Source organism: Etheostoma spectabile, unplaced genomic scaffold (genome assembly GCF_008692095.1).
Source record: "Etheostoma spectabile isolate EspeVRDwgs_2016 unplaced genomic scaffold, UIUC_Espe_1.0 scaffold00018484, whole genome shotgun sequence".
In the NCBI taxonomy this organism is placed as follows: Eukaryota; Metazoa; Chordata; class Actinopteri; order Perciformes; family Percidae; genus Etheostoma; species Etheostoma spectabile.
In genome coordinates, this window is record NW_022604281.1 from 250,361 (window position 1) to 266,214 (window position 15,854).

Consider the following 15,854-nt stretch of genomic DNA (forward strand, 5'->3'; position numbering starts at 1 on the left):
ATTAACAGTCTATGAGTGGTCAATTAGAGTCCAATAACTTTCTTTGGGGCAACTCCTTTTTCCTCCAGATAGAGCTCATTCAGCATTAGAAAGTACCAGTTAGTGCTGAATATCTATTCCAAAACTCCCATTCTTTTATTTATTTAGCTAGCGGTGGACAACAGCTGAAATGTACTTGCTCTGCATTTGTTAGTGTCTGATGATGAACTCACTACCAAAAGACAACCCCAAAGAGAAGCATTTATGAACCAAATAATCATCAGTGTCTCCATTTGAGATGATCTGAATGTGATTACAATGACATCCATCTTCAGTTAGTCTGTAGCATTGTCATGTTCAACTGCCCCAACAAGTAGCACTTACTGAATTCAATAGTCAAGTCAATGCTAAAGGTAGAGTAATAAGAATGACTTACCAAACAATCATTTACCCAGAGACACAATCTAGAATGAATTATAACAGATTTTAGCATTGTCCAACTAGTAATACAACGTAAAATAGCTGTTACTGTTAAGTCTTTAGATAAAATACTGGGATTCAGTTTTCAGAAAAACAACCCCATAGATTAGCACTAACTAAAATCAATCCAATGCCAATGCTTGAGTTAGACCAATGTCAAAGTCTTACAGTAAGCAACCTTCTTTGCCCATGATCTTCTCCATAGTCCCAATGTTTCTTCTGGCATCTTCTGTGTTGTGGAAGTGGTTCCTTACACAGATGTGCCATCTTAAATACTGAATGAAGCCATTTTCACTCAACCCCACCTTCTTTTTGATCAAGTTTCAGTGGTCTTGTCTATTGTAAGTAAGGAATGGCTTCATGAATTGACAACCATCATCCCAATGTATGCCACTAACAGTCTATGAGTGGTCAATTAGAGTCCAATAACTTTCTTTGGGGCAACTCCTTTTTCCACCAGATAGAGCTCATTCAGTATTAGAAAGTACCAGTTAGTGCTAAGTATCTATTCCAAAACCCCCATTGTTTTATTTATTTAGCTAGCGGTGGGACAACTGGTGAAATGTACTTGCTCTGCATGTGTTTGTGTCTGATGATGAACTCACTACCAAGACAACCCCAAAGAGAAGCACTTATGACCTAAATAATCATCCGTGTCTCCATTTGAGATGATCTGAAAGTGATTACAATGACATCCATCTTCAGTTAGTCTGTAGCATTGTCATGTTCAACTGCCCCAACAATAGGGATGAGCGAGTACAGCATTATCTGTATCTGTATCTGTATCTGTTTACCATATGAATTATCTGTATCCGTATCCGTACTTGGACTGGGCGGGGCCTAACCCGGAAGTGGTCAGATTCAACCCGGAAGTAGGTCGGGTTGTCTTGAAATGGGCGGGGCTTTAACCGGTTTGTTATTTTAAGCATGCAATTGATATGGGTTGATCAGAAATTGTTATATTTTTTGCTGATTTTAAAACTATTTCCGTGACAGCATCAGCATTGAGCTTCAGACCAGTGGTGTTGTCATGGTAACAAACGAACTATATAGGCCCACAGTATATAACAAGTTTTGCAACAATAAATACAACAATGTGGTTGCAATTATAAAGTAAATTGTAATGAACAAGAGTTTTCATACTCAATAATATAACTTTCTTTTTTTAACTCTTAATCATTTTTTTGGGGGGGGTTCTTTTTCATTTTCACAGGTTTGTGTGAGTGTGTGTGTCTATGAGTGAGTAAGAGATACAGAGAGAGAGAGAGAGAGAGAGAGAGAGAGAGAGAGAGAGAGAGAGAGAGGGGGGGGTTTGAATGTGTTTGTGTGTTATCTATAATTATAATATTATTCATTTATACCGCAACTGCCTTTTATTTTTTTTAAAAACACAGCAAGAAAGTTTCAGACACTCAAAAAAACTGGTTAGAGCCAGCAGGCAGTTTAAAAAAAAAAAAAAAAAAAAACTCCGACGGCAGAGATGCATTCTACCAAGCACTATGTCTGAACAAACCCTACGTTTACCAGAAATCTCCTGGTTGCTAGGTACTAGTTTGAACCGAAGTATAAAACAAACCTGAAGCTGAAGAAACCCTAAATGTTAACAGAAAAGCGCGCGGACCTGAGAAGAGTGACGTTCACTTCTCCGTGTCCTGAGCGTGTGTGAGCAGGGCCGGTGGGACACAACAACAGGAGGAATCTTTGTGTGTAGGGTGGGACGCTGGGACTAGCCTATCACAGAATAGTGTAGGGGAGGGACGCTGGGACTAGCCTATCACAGAATAGTGTAGGGGAGGGGCGCTGGGACTAGCCTATCACAGAATAGTGTAGGGGAGAGGCGCTGTGACTAGCAGTTTGACTAGCCTATCACAGAATGGAGACACAGTCAGTGGAGACTTATTCAATCCGAGCACGGATATTGACTCGTATTACTCGTATTATACTTCTACTCGGCAAAAGTGCTTTATCCGTACCGGATACTCGTTTCAGCCGAGTATTCGGCTCATCCCTAATATACACATCAACTTTCTTTAAGATTTATGGATATACACATCAAATTACTTTTAGATTTATGCATATACACATCACCTTTCTTTTTGATTTATGCATATACACATCAACTTTCTTTTCATTATATAATCCCCATTCCTTCTATCATCATCAAAATTCATCTCATTCAGCCTCTCCGGGAACCATTACCTTATCGTGCTGGAGAGGTTTGTGTGTCCCTATGAACCTGAGGGCTGTGTTGTCTGGAGCTTTGTGCTCCTGGTAGGGTCTCCCATGGCAAAGTGGTCTCAGGGGAGGGGCCAGACAAAGAATGGTTCAAAAACCTATTGGTCCGGTGGAAGCCCGGGGACCCCGTCTGGAGCCAGGCCTAGACGGCGGGCTCGTAAGCGAGCACCTGGTGGCCGGGTTTGCCACGGAGCCCGGCCGGGCACAGTCCGAAAAAGCTACGTGGCACCTCTCCCTCCAGCCCATGGGCCCACCACCTGTGGGAGGAACCAATGGGGTCGGATGCGTTGCCGTAAGGGTGGCAGCGAAGGTCAGGGGCTTCGAAAGACCAGACCCGGGCGGCAGAGGCTGGCTCTGGGGACGTGGAATGTCACCTCTCTGTGGGGGAAGGAGCCGGAACTTGTGCGGGAGGTTGAGCGCTACCAGTTAGATCTGGTGGGGCTCACCTCTACGCACAGTCTCGGTTCTGGAACCGTACTCCTGGATAGGGGTTGGACTCTGTCCTACTCCGGAGTTGCCCATGGTGTGAGGCGCCGGGCGGGTGTGGGGATACTCACAAGCCCCCGGCTGAGCGCCGCTACGTTGGAGTTTACCCCGGTGGACGAGAGGGTCGCCTCCCTACACCTTCGGGTGATGGGGGGGAAAACTCTGACTGTTGTTTGTGCATTCCTGCATGCATGCCTTCTTGGAGACCTTGAATGGGGTCCTGTATGGGGCTCCAGTAGGGGACTCCATAGTTCTGCTGGGGGACTTCAACGCACACGTGGGTGATGATGGAGATACTTGGAGAGGCGTGATTGGGAGAAACGGCCTCCCTGATCTAAATTAGAGTGGTTGTCTGTTGTTGGACTTCTGTGCTAGTCATGGACTTTCTTAGGTGCCTCAAGGGGCGGTAACCCACGAACACCCTGGTGGACACCGGTGGTCAGGGAAGCCGTCCGACTGAAGAAGGAGTCTTTCCGGGATATGCTAACCCGGAGGACTCCGGAGGCAGTTGCAAGGTAACTTTCTTTTAGATCAATGCAAATACAAATCAACTTTCTTTTTAATTATTGCATGTACACAACTTCCTTTTAGATTAATGCATATACACATCAACTGCAACTAGACCTCTGCAAACATGCCTAAGATTCACCCTGAGACTAAAGTTTGGATTATCAAGAGGCTGAAGACCAGATCCACTGCTGATGTGGCAGACACCTTCAATGTGTCTCAGCGTCAAGTACAGAGGATTAAAAAAAACATTTGAAGACACTGGAGATGTTTTTGACAAGCCCAGGTCAGGCAGACCCCGCAAGACAACTGCTCGAGAGGACCGTTTGTTGGCTCGAAAATCCAAGGCCAGCCCGTTTTCCACTGCAGCAGAGCTCCACAAGACCTGGTCCCCGGAAGTCCCTGTGTCAACCAGAACAGTTTGTTGGATTCTGTCTCGAAATGGCCTCCTTGGTCGAATCAGTGCCCAGAAGCCAGCACTAAACAAAAGACAATTGAAAAACCGTGTGCTATTTGCCAAGGCCCACAGCCTGCTAAAAGGATGGACGCTGGAGAAGTGGAAGAAAGTGGATTTTTCAGATGAATCTTCTGTTGAATTACACCACAGTTGTCGCAAATATTGCAGGAGACCTACTGGAGCCCGCATGGATCCAAGACTCACCCAGAAAACAGTGAAGTTTGCTGGCGGAAAAATCATGGTCTGGGGTTACATCCAGTATGGGGGTGTGCGAGAGATCTGCAGGGTGAAAGGCAACATCAATAGTCTCAAATACCAAGAAATCTTAGCTACCTCTTATATTCCCAACCATAAAAGAGGCCAAATTCTCCAGCAGGATGGTGCTCCATCGCATACTTCCATCTCCACTTCAAAGTTCCTCAAGGCGAAGAAGATCAAGATATGATCCATCCAGATCATCTCTCACCAGTCATGAACATCATGGAGCATATGTGGGGTAGGATGAAAGAGGAAGCATGGAAGACCAAACCAAAGAATATTGATGAACTTTGGGAGGCATGCAAGACTGCTTTCCTAGCTATTCCTGATGACTTCATCAATACATTGTATGAATCCTTGCCAAACCGCATGGATGCAGTCCTTCAAGCTCATGGAAGTCATACAAGATATTAAATTTGAATCTCACAGCACCACTATTTAATTTGCTGACATATTTTAGTATTTGCAGTAAATTTGTTCAATTTCTGTATAGGCGACAAAACTTTTGTCTTGCCAAAATTTGACCTTTCTGTCTTGTTTAAATAATAAAGCTTGTTTCAGTGAAACTAATTTATTTCAGTGCATTGAACATCATTTGGGAGGGTTTTAGCTTTTCATATGAGCTATTTCTTACACCAACTGATTAATTAAAAGTCAGGTTAATAGCAGGTGTTTCTACAAAATAGATAAGCGACAAGACTTTTGTCAGGGACTGTATATAAACATATAGCCTATTTATATTGACAGAGACTGGGACTCCAGGTTAATAAGATTCTGACCGAGTAGCAAGATATGAATTCAAGTGTGATTTTGTGAGAAGTCTGTGTATGTTCCAATTTAATTAGATTACATTTTTTTTTAAATAATGGTAACTCCAGGGAAATTATTTGAAATTTAGTGAGGACTAGATTAGAACTGGATTTAAAGCTAATTGTGGTTTCCAACTTCGGCCCAGGTGTGTCTGTTAAAACACAGACGGAGACAACTTCTCTCTGTTGATTTATTACAATCAATCACCAGTATAAACATGGGGGGGGGGCAGCTCTGCTATGAATGTGTGTGTGGTAATAAATGAAATAAACAACATTGTAAAGGCTACCATACACAATGTATAGGAATCATATATGCTAGTAAATAATAACAATAAACCAACTACTAATTACATTATCTTAATGAGCAAGGATGTTCAACAATCGCCATTATATCGAATCAACAGCCAGGTGTAACCTAGCCAACAGTAGAAGAACGTAAACAAGGTAACTTTTAAATGTACCAGAACTACAGACCAATACAACAACAGGCTTACATGAACTGACAACATCAGTTCTATGACTTACAGTTCTCAAAGACACACACACGATCTCAACTGGTTATCCTCCAGACAGCTAGTCTCTTTTTCTTTTCTCTCACTTTTGTCTCCGTGTGCCGTGCGCGCCTGCTCGTGGTGTGAGGCGCGTGTCCGCGCTATTCTCCGACATGGACTCACAATCACACCTGATAGACAACCTTTAGTACAAAACTAAAGTAACAAGCCAATTTTGTAAAATGTAGGGAGTAGAAAGTACCGATATTGTGGTAAAATGTAAGGAGTAAAAGTAAAAATATCCGCAAAATCTACTTGAGTACAGTAATGAAGTGTTTGTACTTCGTTATTTTGTTAACGAAGTATTTGTACTTCGTTACTTCCCATCTCTGATGACTGTAAAGATAAATATGTACATGGTTTCCAGAACTGTATCTTCTGATAGACATAAGGCCACTTGGGTTATCTTTGGGCTGCTCTATGGTCTCCTGAAGAAGGATAAATCCCAGAGTTGGCTCACTCCAGATTATTTAAGCAACAAACGTCCCTGGGTGGACTTGAACCACCATCCTTTCGGTTAACAGCCGACTGCGCTGACCTATTGCGCCACAGAGACTGCATATGTCTGATGTTTTTTTTATTTCTGATTCTGATGTAGAGATGGACAAACGACTCAAAATCATAATACTTCTTGCCGTGACATAACAAGAAACAGTAAAAAAAAGAGGTCGGCGAGATAGAGTTCAAGACTCTTTTTTCAGGACACCCAAACTTTGTCGCTCAATATGGCAGGAATTCTATGCATCCAGGGCCAAATGTTTTACCATTTCATCCACTACGGGCCCCTAAGGAACTTAACATGTGTTGACAATAAAGATGCTCACAAAACGCTGCACTTGGAATTGCGTTTCTCATGCACATTCATGTCCTCTTAAATACAAAAAACTAAGTTATTTATTCCCCATATCAACTCTTAGACATTAGTTCCAAATGAAAATACTAGTTGTCAGAAGTGGGATTTGAACCCACGCCTCCAGTGGAGACTGCGACCTGAACGCAGCGCCTTGGACCGCTCGGCCATCCTGCCTGATCCAACAGATCTTCAGTAGGACCTGTCTCAAAAATGATTATATAGTAAATTAAATGACATGTCTGACGGGGCGCTACCTATACCATCCAAAGACTGAGACCAACCATTGCAATGTCTTTTGTTGCCTTGTTGGCGCAGTAGGCAGCGCGTCAGTCTCATAATCTGAAGGTCGTGAGCTCAACCCTCACACGGGGCAGGTGTTTTAAAAAATCTAAAAAACACTACTGCTGCTAAAAATACAGTGACAGGTGGTTGAACACAAGCACATGAATAATCTTTGGTTATTTCTGAGATTGATACAATGAAAGGAATTATTTAAGAGTGGTAGCAAACCAATGAAAAGGGTTATAGACCATAAATGGTATGTCCTTGGACATACTATCCAAGCAGGGAGATGAGTACAGAGATGTGGGTGCTAGCAAGATGGATGTAGGTTGCCCATTGTTCATTTAGACTTACCAACAACATTGTTATGATACAAACCTGCTTGAAAAACAGTCAAAATTCTTTTTAAAGACTTGCGGATGGAACACACATGATATGATAGTGTCTGAATTTGTCCATGTCCATACAAGCATGTCAAATGGACAACTCATCTAGCAGAACGTGCAACTCTACGCCTGAACAGGGACTTGAACCCTGGACCCTCAGATTAAAAGTCTGATGCTCTACCGACTGAGCTACACAGGCTTCAAAAGCAAGTGACTGTGAAATCAAGTGTCGACCTAAATGTAAAACTCGACCTGTTAACACATGAAATTGCTGTTGGTGTTGAGGCCTGAGGTCAGTTAGGAGTCAGTCAGTCGGTCAGTTAGTCAGTAAATCCTGACTGATAATTTAAATTTAGCAGCTGAACCAATCTGGAAAATAACATGAGATCAATACAGTTGCTCTTCCACCGTCTGCTGCGCCTTGTGAGGTGCTGTTCATGTCCAGTAGATATGCTTTTTCCATCGCTTGACAATATTCCCATTTAGGGTCAGGAGTTCTCCTCCCATGCTGAACACAGCCTGAGCCAAGGCACGCTTTCCCCCTCATGATTCACCCCAGTGGAAGCTGTAGATCAATGCCTGATAAAGCCAAATGAACCACATCGTCTGCAAAGAGCATAAATGGAATTCCAAGGTGGCTAGACTTGACACTCTTCAAACTCCTGCTTCGCCTTGTGACGTTTCGTTCATTCCATCGCTTGAAAATATTCCCATTTAGGGTCAGGAGTTCTCCTCCCATGCTGAACACAGCTTGAGCCAAGGTCCACTTTCCCGAGTAGTCCCACGCTTCCTCGAGGCCTTGTAGCATTGGTTAGCTGGTAGAAAAATCTCCCCGTCGGGGAATCGAACCCCGATCTTCCGCGTGATAGGCGGAGATACTGTCCAGTATACTAATGAGGAATGCCCAAGCCTAATATTTGGCACATCAAGAAATAGGTGGCGCTATTCCAACATTCAGACCACAGTCAATGCATGTAGAAATATTTAGGTTTACTACATATTTGCTATCATTCAAATCCATGACAAAGCATCTGTGACTGAATCTAGTTTAAAATCTCTATTTTGTAGCTTTTTGAACATTTGCAGTAAAAGAAAAATGGTGCATTTTCCCACAAATATGCAAAATAAATGCTTTTCGTCAGTTTCCGTAGTGTAGTGGTTATCACGTTCGCCTAACACGCGAAAGGTCCCCTGTTCGAAACAGGGCGGAAACACATTTCTTTGTTTGTATTGACTTTGCACAATCAAACTCTGCGAAGTTAAACTCTCCATAACCTTCACGGAAAAATCTCCCTGACGTGAAATCGTGGCCAGGCCTACCGAAGTTTCCCCAGTGCAGTAGTCATCACATTCAGAGATTCAGGAATATCCTGTCAAAAATTGATGCAGAAAAACTAGTCTACGCATTTGTTACTTCTAAGCTGGATTACTCCAGTTCTTTATTATCAGGTTGCTTAAAAGAGTCCATAAAGATTCTTCAGCTGATCCAGAATGCTGCAGCACGTGTTCTGATAGGAACCAGAAAAAGAGATCACATCTCTCCTGGTTTGGCTTCTCTGCATTGGCTTCCTGTAAAATCCAGAATAGAATTTAAAATCCTTCTTCTCACCTACAAAGCTCTTCATGTTCAAGCACCATCTTGTCTTAAAGAGCTCATTGTACCTTATTACCCCACCAGAGCACTGCGCTCCAAGAATGCAGGGTTCCTTGTTGTTCCTAAAATCTCCAAAAGAAGAATGGGAGCCAGAGTGTTCAGCTATCAAGCTCCTCACCAGGTTCCCGTTTGGGTTCAGGAGGCAGACACCATCTCCACATTTAAGAGTAGGCTTGAGACTTTCCTCTTTGATGAAGCTTAAAGGTAGTTCTGGCTCAGTTTTTCCTTGCCTCTTTCGCCTAGTGCTTGCTCTTGGTGGGAATTTTCCGGTTTCTGTAAATAACATCACAGAAGATGGTCTGGACCTGCTCTTTTATGAAAAGCCCAATGAGATAAGTGTTGTTGTGATTTGGCGCTATATAAATTAAATTGAATTGAATTAAATTACCTGAACCTCAACTTCCTAGCCTCATAGTTGATGTTTTACATTCTTGGATCCGTCTTAGGTTCCTGCTGTCTGCCTACGTTCCTGGATCCTGAAGTAGGCGATCATATCGTCACTGAAAACATATCTTTGATAGCAGGATCATTCTCAATCCTTTTGTAAAACCTTTGTCTTTCTTGGAGTATATCCACTATAATACATTCTTAAAAAATGTCATATCTTTTGCTATGGTTGGGCCTTGTATCCAAACTACTCTGACAGATGATAATAGTGTCGATTTAGCCTTGGGAAATAATTAGCAGCTGGTAGACAGATCTCCCCATCGGGAAATAAAACCCCAGTCTTCCGTGTGAGAGGCGGAGGCGACCATCCAAAGTTTCAGTAGTATTGTGGTTTTTGTGTTGGAACAAGTTGCACTGTTTGAAATAAGCTTTTGAGATACAAGAACGTCTTCACTTGGGACAGCAATTGACTCCCAACCCGATGGGAGAAATCCTGAGCTTTGAGATTTGGAGGGGCTGACTTTGATTACGAATGCTTGACACTGGACTTCAATCTGCCCCAGTGGGTGCTGTAGATCACTGTTTGATGAAGCCCACAGAACAACATAATCTGGAAAGAGCAGAAGAGGAATTATAAGGTGCCCAGACTTGACACTCTCCCACCTTCTGCTGCGCCTTGTGAGGTGCTGTTCATGTCCAGTAGATATGCTTTTTCCATCGCTTGACGATATTCCCATTTAGGGTCAGGAGTTCTCCTCCCATGCTGAACACAGCCTGAGCCAAGGCACGCTTTCCCCCTCATGATTCACCCCAGTGGAAGCTGTAGATCAATGCCTGATAAAGCCAAATGAACCACATAGTCTGCAAAGAGCATAAATGGAATTCCAAGGTGGCTAGACTTGACACTCTCCCAACTCCTGCGGCACCTTGTGACGTTTTGTTCACGTCCAGGAGTTGTGCTCTTTCAATCGCTTGAAAACATTCCCATTTAGGATCAGGAGTTCTCCTTCCATGCTGAACACAGCTTGAGCCAAGGCCCACTTTCCCGAGTAGTCCCACGCGTTCGCCGGGACTTCCTCGAGGCCTTGCATTGGTTAGCTGGTAGAAAAATCTCCCCGTCGGGGAATCGAACCCCGATCTTCCGCGTGACAGGCGGAGATACTGTCCATTATACTAACGAGGAATGCCCAAGCTTAATATTTGGCACATCAAGAAATAGGTGGCGCTATTCCAACATTCAGACCACAGTCAATGCATGTAGAAATATTTAGGTTTACTACATATTTGCTATCATTCAAATCCATGACAAAGCATCTGTGACTGAATCTAGTTTAAAATCTCTATTTTGTAGCTTTTTGAACATTTGCAGTAAAATAAAAATGGTGCATTTTCCCACAAATATGCAAAATAAATGAATTTCGTCAGTTTCCGTAGTGTAGTGGTTATCACGTTCGCCTAACACGCGAAAGGTCCCCTGTTCGAAACAGGGCGGAAACACATTTCTTTGTTTGTATTGACTTCGCACAATCAAACTCTGCGAAGTTAAACTCTCCATGACATTCACGGAAAAATCTCCCTGACGTGAAATCGTGGCCAGGCCTGCCGAAGTTTCCCCAGTGCAGTAGTCATCACATTCAGAGATTCAGGAGTATCCTGTCGAAAATTGATGCAGAAAAACTAGTCCACGCATTTGTTACTTCTAAGCTGGATTACTCCAGTTCTTTATTATCAGGTTGCTTAAAAGAGTCCATAAAGATTCTTCAGCTGATCCAGAATGCTGCAGCACGTGTTCTGATAGGAACCAGAAAAAGAGATCACATCTCTCCTGGTTTGGCTTCTCTGCATTGGCTTCCTGTAAAATCCAGAATAGAATTTAAAATCCTTCTTCTCACCTACAAAGCTCTTCATGTTCAAGCACCATCTTATCTTAAAGAGCTCATTGTACCTTATTACCCCACCAGAGCACTGCTCTCCCAGAATGCAGGGTTCCTTGTGGTTCCTAAAGTCTCCAAAAGTCGAATGGGAGCCAGAGTGTTCAGCTATCAAGCTCCTCACCGGGTTCCCGTTTGGGTTCAGGAGGCAGACACCATCTCCACATTTAAGAGTAGGCTTGAGACTTTCCTCTTTGATGAAGCTTATAGGTAGTTCTGGCTCAGTTTTTCCTTGCCTCTTTCGCCTAGTGCTTGCTCTTGGTGGGAATTTTCCGGTTTCTGTAAATAACATCACAGAAGATGGTCTGGACCTGCTCTTTTATGAAAAGCGCAATGAGATAAGTGTTGTTGTGATTTGGCGCTATATAAATAAAATTGAATTGAATTAAATTACCTGAACCTCAACTTCCTAGCCTCATAGTTGATGTTTTACATTCTTGGATCCGTCTTAGGTTCCTGCTGTCTGCCTACGTTCCTGGATCCTGAAGTAGGCGATCATATCGTCACTGAAAACATATCTTTGATAGCAGGATCATTCTCAATCCTTTTGTAAAACCTTTGTCTTTCTTGGAGTATATCCACTATAATACATTCTTAAAAAATGTCATATCTTTTGCTATGGTTGGGCCTTGTATCCAAACTACTCTGACAGATGATACTAGTGTCGATTTAGCCTTGGGAAATAATTAGCAGCTGGTAGACAGATCTCCCCATCGGGAAATAAAACCCCAGTCTTCCGTGTGAGAGGCGGAGGCGACCATCCAAAGTTTCAGTAGTATTGTGGTTTTTGTGTTGGAACAAGTTGCACTGTTTGAAATAAGCTTTTGAGATACAAGAACGTCTTCACTTGGGACAGCAATTGACTCCCAACCCGATGGGAGAAATCCTGAGCTTTGAGATTTGGAGGGGCTGACTTTGATTACGAATGCTTGACACTGGACTTCAATCTGCCCCAGTGGGTGCTGTAGATCACTGTTTGATGAAGCCCACAGAACAACATAATCTGGAAAGAGCAGAAGAGGAATTATAAGGTGCCCAGACTTGACACTCTCCCACCTTCTGCTGCGCCTTGTGAGGTGCTGTTCATGTCCAGTAGATATGCTTTTTCCATCGCTTGACGATATTCCCATTTAGGGTCAGGAGTTCTCCTCCCATGCTGAACACAGCCTGAGCCAAGGCACGCTTTCCCCCTCATGATTCACCCCAGTGGAAGCTGTAGATCAATGCCTGATAAAGCCAAATGAACCACATAGTCTGCAAAGAGCATAAATGGAATTCCAAGGTGGCTAGACTTGACACTCTCCCAACTCCTGCGGCACCTTGTGACGTTTTGTTCACGTCCAGGAGTTGTGCTCTTTCAATCGCTTGAAAACATTCCCATTTAGGATCAGGAGTTCTCCTTCCATGCTGAACACAGCTTGAGCCAAGGCCCACTTTCCCGAGTAGTCCCACGCGTTCGCCGGGACTTCCTCGAGGCCTTGCATTGGTTAGCTGGTAGAAAAATCTCCCCGTCGGGGAATCGAACCCCGATCTTCCGCGTGACAGGCGGAGATACTGTCCATTATACTAACGAGGAATGCCCAAGCTTAATATTTGGCACATCAAGAAATAGGTGGCGCTATTCCAACATTCAGACCACAGTCAATGCATGTAGAAATATTTAGGTTTACTACATATTTGCTATCATTCAAATCCATGACAAAGCATCTGTGACTGAATCTAGTTTAAAATCTCTATTTTGTAGCTTTTTGAACATTTGCAGTAAAATAAAAATGGTGCATTTTCCCACAAATATGCAAAATAAATGAATTTCGTCAGTTTCCGTAGTGTAGTGGTTATCACGTTCGCCTAACACGCGAAAGGTCCCCTGTTCGAAACAGGGCGGAAACACATTTCTTTGTTTGTATTGACTTCGCACAATCAAACTCTGCGAAGTTAAACTCTCCATGACATTCACGGAAAAATCTCCCTGACGTGAAATCGTGGCCAGGCCTGCCGAAGTTTCCCCAGTGCAGTAGTCATCACATTCAGAGATTCAGGAGTATCCTGTCGAAAATTGATGCAGAAAAACTAGTCCACGCATTTGTTACTTCTAAGCTGGATTACTCCAGTTCTTTATTATCAGGTTGCTTAAAAGAGTCCATAAAGATTCTTCAGCTGATCCAGAATGCTGCAGCACGTGTTCTGATAGGAACCAGAAAAAGAGATCACATCTCTCCTGGTTTGGCTTCTCTGCATTGGCTTCCTGTAAAATCCAGAATAGAATTTAAAATCCTTCTTCTCACCTACAAAGCTCTTCATGTTCAAGCACCATCTTATCTTAAAGAGCTCATTGTACCTTATTACCCCACCAGAGCACTGCTCTCCCAGAATGCAGGGTTCCTTGTGGTTCCTAAAGTCTCCAAAAGTAGAATGGGAGCCAGAGTGTTCAGCTATCAAGCTCCTCACCGGGTTCCCGTTTGGGTTCAGGAGGCAGACACCATCTCCACATTTAAGAGTAGGCTTGAGACTTTCCTCTTTGATGAAGCTTATAGGTAGTTCTGGCTCAGTTTTTCCTTGCCTCTTTCGCCTAGTGCTTGCTCTTGGTGGGAATTTTCCGGTTTCTGTAAATAACATCACAGAAGATGGTCTGGACCTGCTCTTTTATGAAAAGCGCAATGAGATAAGTGTTGTTGTGATTTGGCGCTATATAAATAAAATTGAATTGAATTAAATTACCTGAACCTCAACTTCCTAGCCTCATAGTTGATGTTTTACATTCTTGGATCCGTCTTAGGTTCCTGCTGTCTGCCTACGTTCCTGGATCCTGAAGTAGGTGATCATATCGTCACTGAAAACATATCTTTGATAGCAGGATCATTCTCAATCCTTTTGTAAAACCTTTGTCTTTCTTGGAGTATATCCACTATAATACATTCTTAAAAAATGTCATATCTTTTGCTATGGTTGGGCCTTGTATCCAAACTACTCTGACAGATGATAATAGTGTCGATTTAGCCTTGGGAAATAATTAGCAGCTGGTAGACAGATCTCCCCATCGGGAAATAAAACCCCAGTCTTCCGTGTGAGAGGCGGAGGCGACCATCCAAAGTTTCAGTAGTATTGTGGTTTTTGTGTTGGAACAAGTTGCACTGTTTGAAATAAGCTTTTGAGATACAAGAACGTCTTCACTTGGGACAGCAATTGACTCCCAACCCGATGGGAGAAATCCTGAGCTTTGAGATTTGGAGGGGCTGACTTTGATTACGAATGCTTGACACTGGACTTCAATCTGCCCCAGTGGGTGCTGTAGATCACTGTTTGATGAAGCCCACAGAACAACATAATCTGGAAAGAGCAGAAGAGGAATTATAAGGTGCCCAGACTTGACACTCTCCCACCTTCTGCTGCGCCTTGTGAGGTGCTGTTCATGTCCAGTAGATATGCTTTTTCCATCGCTTGACGATATTCCCATTTAGGGTCAGGAGTTCTCCTCCCATGCTGAACACAGCCTGAGCCAAGGCACGCTTTCCCCCTCATGATTCACCCCAGTGGAAGCTGTAGATCAATGCCTGATAAAGCCAAATGAACCACATAGTCTGCAAAGAGCATAAATGGAATTCCAAGGTGGCTAGACTTGACACTCTCCCAACTCCTGCGGCACCTTGTGACGTTTTGTTCACGTCCAGGAGTTGTGCTCTTTCAATCGCTTGAAAACATTCCCATTTAGGATCAGGAGTTCTCCTTCCATGCTGAACACAGCTTGAGCCAAGGCCCACTTTCCCGAGTAGTCCCACGCGTTCGCCGGGACTTCCTCGAGGCCTTGCATTGGTTAGCTGGTAGAAAAATCTCCCCGTCGGGGAATCGAACCCCGATCTTCCGCGTGACAGGCGGAGATACTGTCCATTATACTAACGAGGAATGCCCAAGCTTAATATTTGGCACATCAAGAAATAGGTGGCGCTATTCCAACATTCAGACCACAGTCAATGCATGTAGAAATATTTAGGTTTACTACATATTTGCTATCATTCAAATCCATGACAAAGCATCTGTGACTGAATCTAGTTTAAAATCTCTATTTTGTAGCTTTTTGAACATTTGCAGTAAAATAAAAATGGTGCATTTTCCCACAAATATGCAAAATAAATGAATTTCGTCAGTTTCCGTAGTGTAGTGGTTATCACGTTCGCCTAACACGCGAAAGGTCCCCTGTTCGAAACAGGGCGGAAACACATTTCTTTGTTTGTATTGACTTCGCACAATCAAACTCTGCGAAGTTAAACTCTCCATGACATTCACGGAAAAATCTCCCTGACGTGAAATCGTGGCCAGGCCTGCCGAAGTTTCCCCAGTGCAGTAGTCATCACATTCAGAGATTCAGGAGTATCCTGTCGAAAATTGATGCAGAAAAACTAGTCCACGCATTTGTTACTTCTAAGCTGGATTACTCCAGTTCTTTATTATCAGGTTGCTTAAAAGAGTCCATAAAGATTCTTCAGCTGATCCAGAATGCTGCAGCACGTGTTCTGATAGGAACCAGAAAAAGAGATCACATCTCTCCTGGTTTGGCTTCTCTGCATTGGCTTCCTGTAAAATCCAGAATAGAATTTAAAA

General features: G+C 43.2%; 9 non-coding genes across 9 annotated transcripts; 4 read left to right on the forward strand and 5 right to left on the reverse strand.

Moving 5' to 3' along the window:
• Positions 1-6,247: 6,247 nt before the first annotated feature.
• Positions 6,248-6,321, reverse strand: trnan-guu (transfer RNA asparagine (anticodon GUU)). The gene has a single exon. It is a non-coding gene; the product is annotated as a tRNA-Asn (tRNA).
• A 1,091-nt stretch (positions 6,322-7,412) lies between these two features.
• trnak-uuu (transfer RNA lysine (anticodon UUU)) lies at positions 7,413-7,485 on the reverse strand. The gene has a single exon. It is a non-coding gene; the product is annotated as a tRNA-Lys (tRNA).
• Positions 7,486-8,427: 942 nt separating this feature from the next.
• trnav-aac (transfer RNA valine (anticodon AAC)) lies at positions 8,428-8,500 on the forward strand. The gene has a single exon. It is a non-coding gene; the product is annotated as a tRNA-Val (tRNA).
• A 1,938-nt stretch (positions 8,501-10,438) lies between these two features.
• Positions 10,439-10,510, reverse strand: trnad-guc (transfer RNA aspartic acid (anticodon GUC)). Its single transcript has one exon. It is a non-coding gene; the product is annotated as a tRNA-Asp (tRNA).
• Positions 10,511-10,751: 241 nt separating this feature from the next.
• trnav-aac (transfer RNA valine (anticodon AAC)) lies at positions 10,752-10,824 on the forward strand. Its single transcript has one exon. It is a non-coding gene; the product is annotated as a tRNA-Val (tRNA).
• Positions 10,825-12,762: 1,938 nt separating this feature from the next.
• trnad-guc (transfer RNA aspartic acid (anticodon GUC)) lies at positions 12,763-12,834 on the reverse strand. The gene has a single exon. It is a non-coding gene; the product is annotated as a tRNA-Asp (tRNA).
• A 241-nt stretch (positions 12,835-13,075) lies between these two features.
• trnav-aac (transfer RNA valine (anticodon AAC)) lies at positions 13,076-13,148 on the forward strand. The gene has a single exon. It is a non-coding gene; the product is annotated as a tRNA-Val (tRNA).
• Positions 13,149-15,086: 1,938 nt separating this feature from the next.
• On the reverse strand, positions 15,087-15,158 carry trnad-guc (transfer RNA aspartic acid (anticodon GUC)). Its single transcript has one exon. It is a non-coding gene; the product is annotated as a tRNA-Asp (tRNA).
• Positions 15,159-15,399: 241 nt separating this feature from the next.
• On the forward strand, positions 15,400-15,472 carry trnav-aac (transfer RNA valine (anticodon AAC)). The gene has a single exon. It is a non-coding gene; the product is annotated as a tRNA-Val (tRNA).
• Positions 15,473-15,854: the final 382 nt, after the last annotated feature.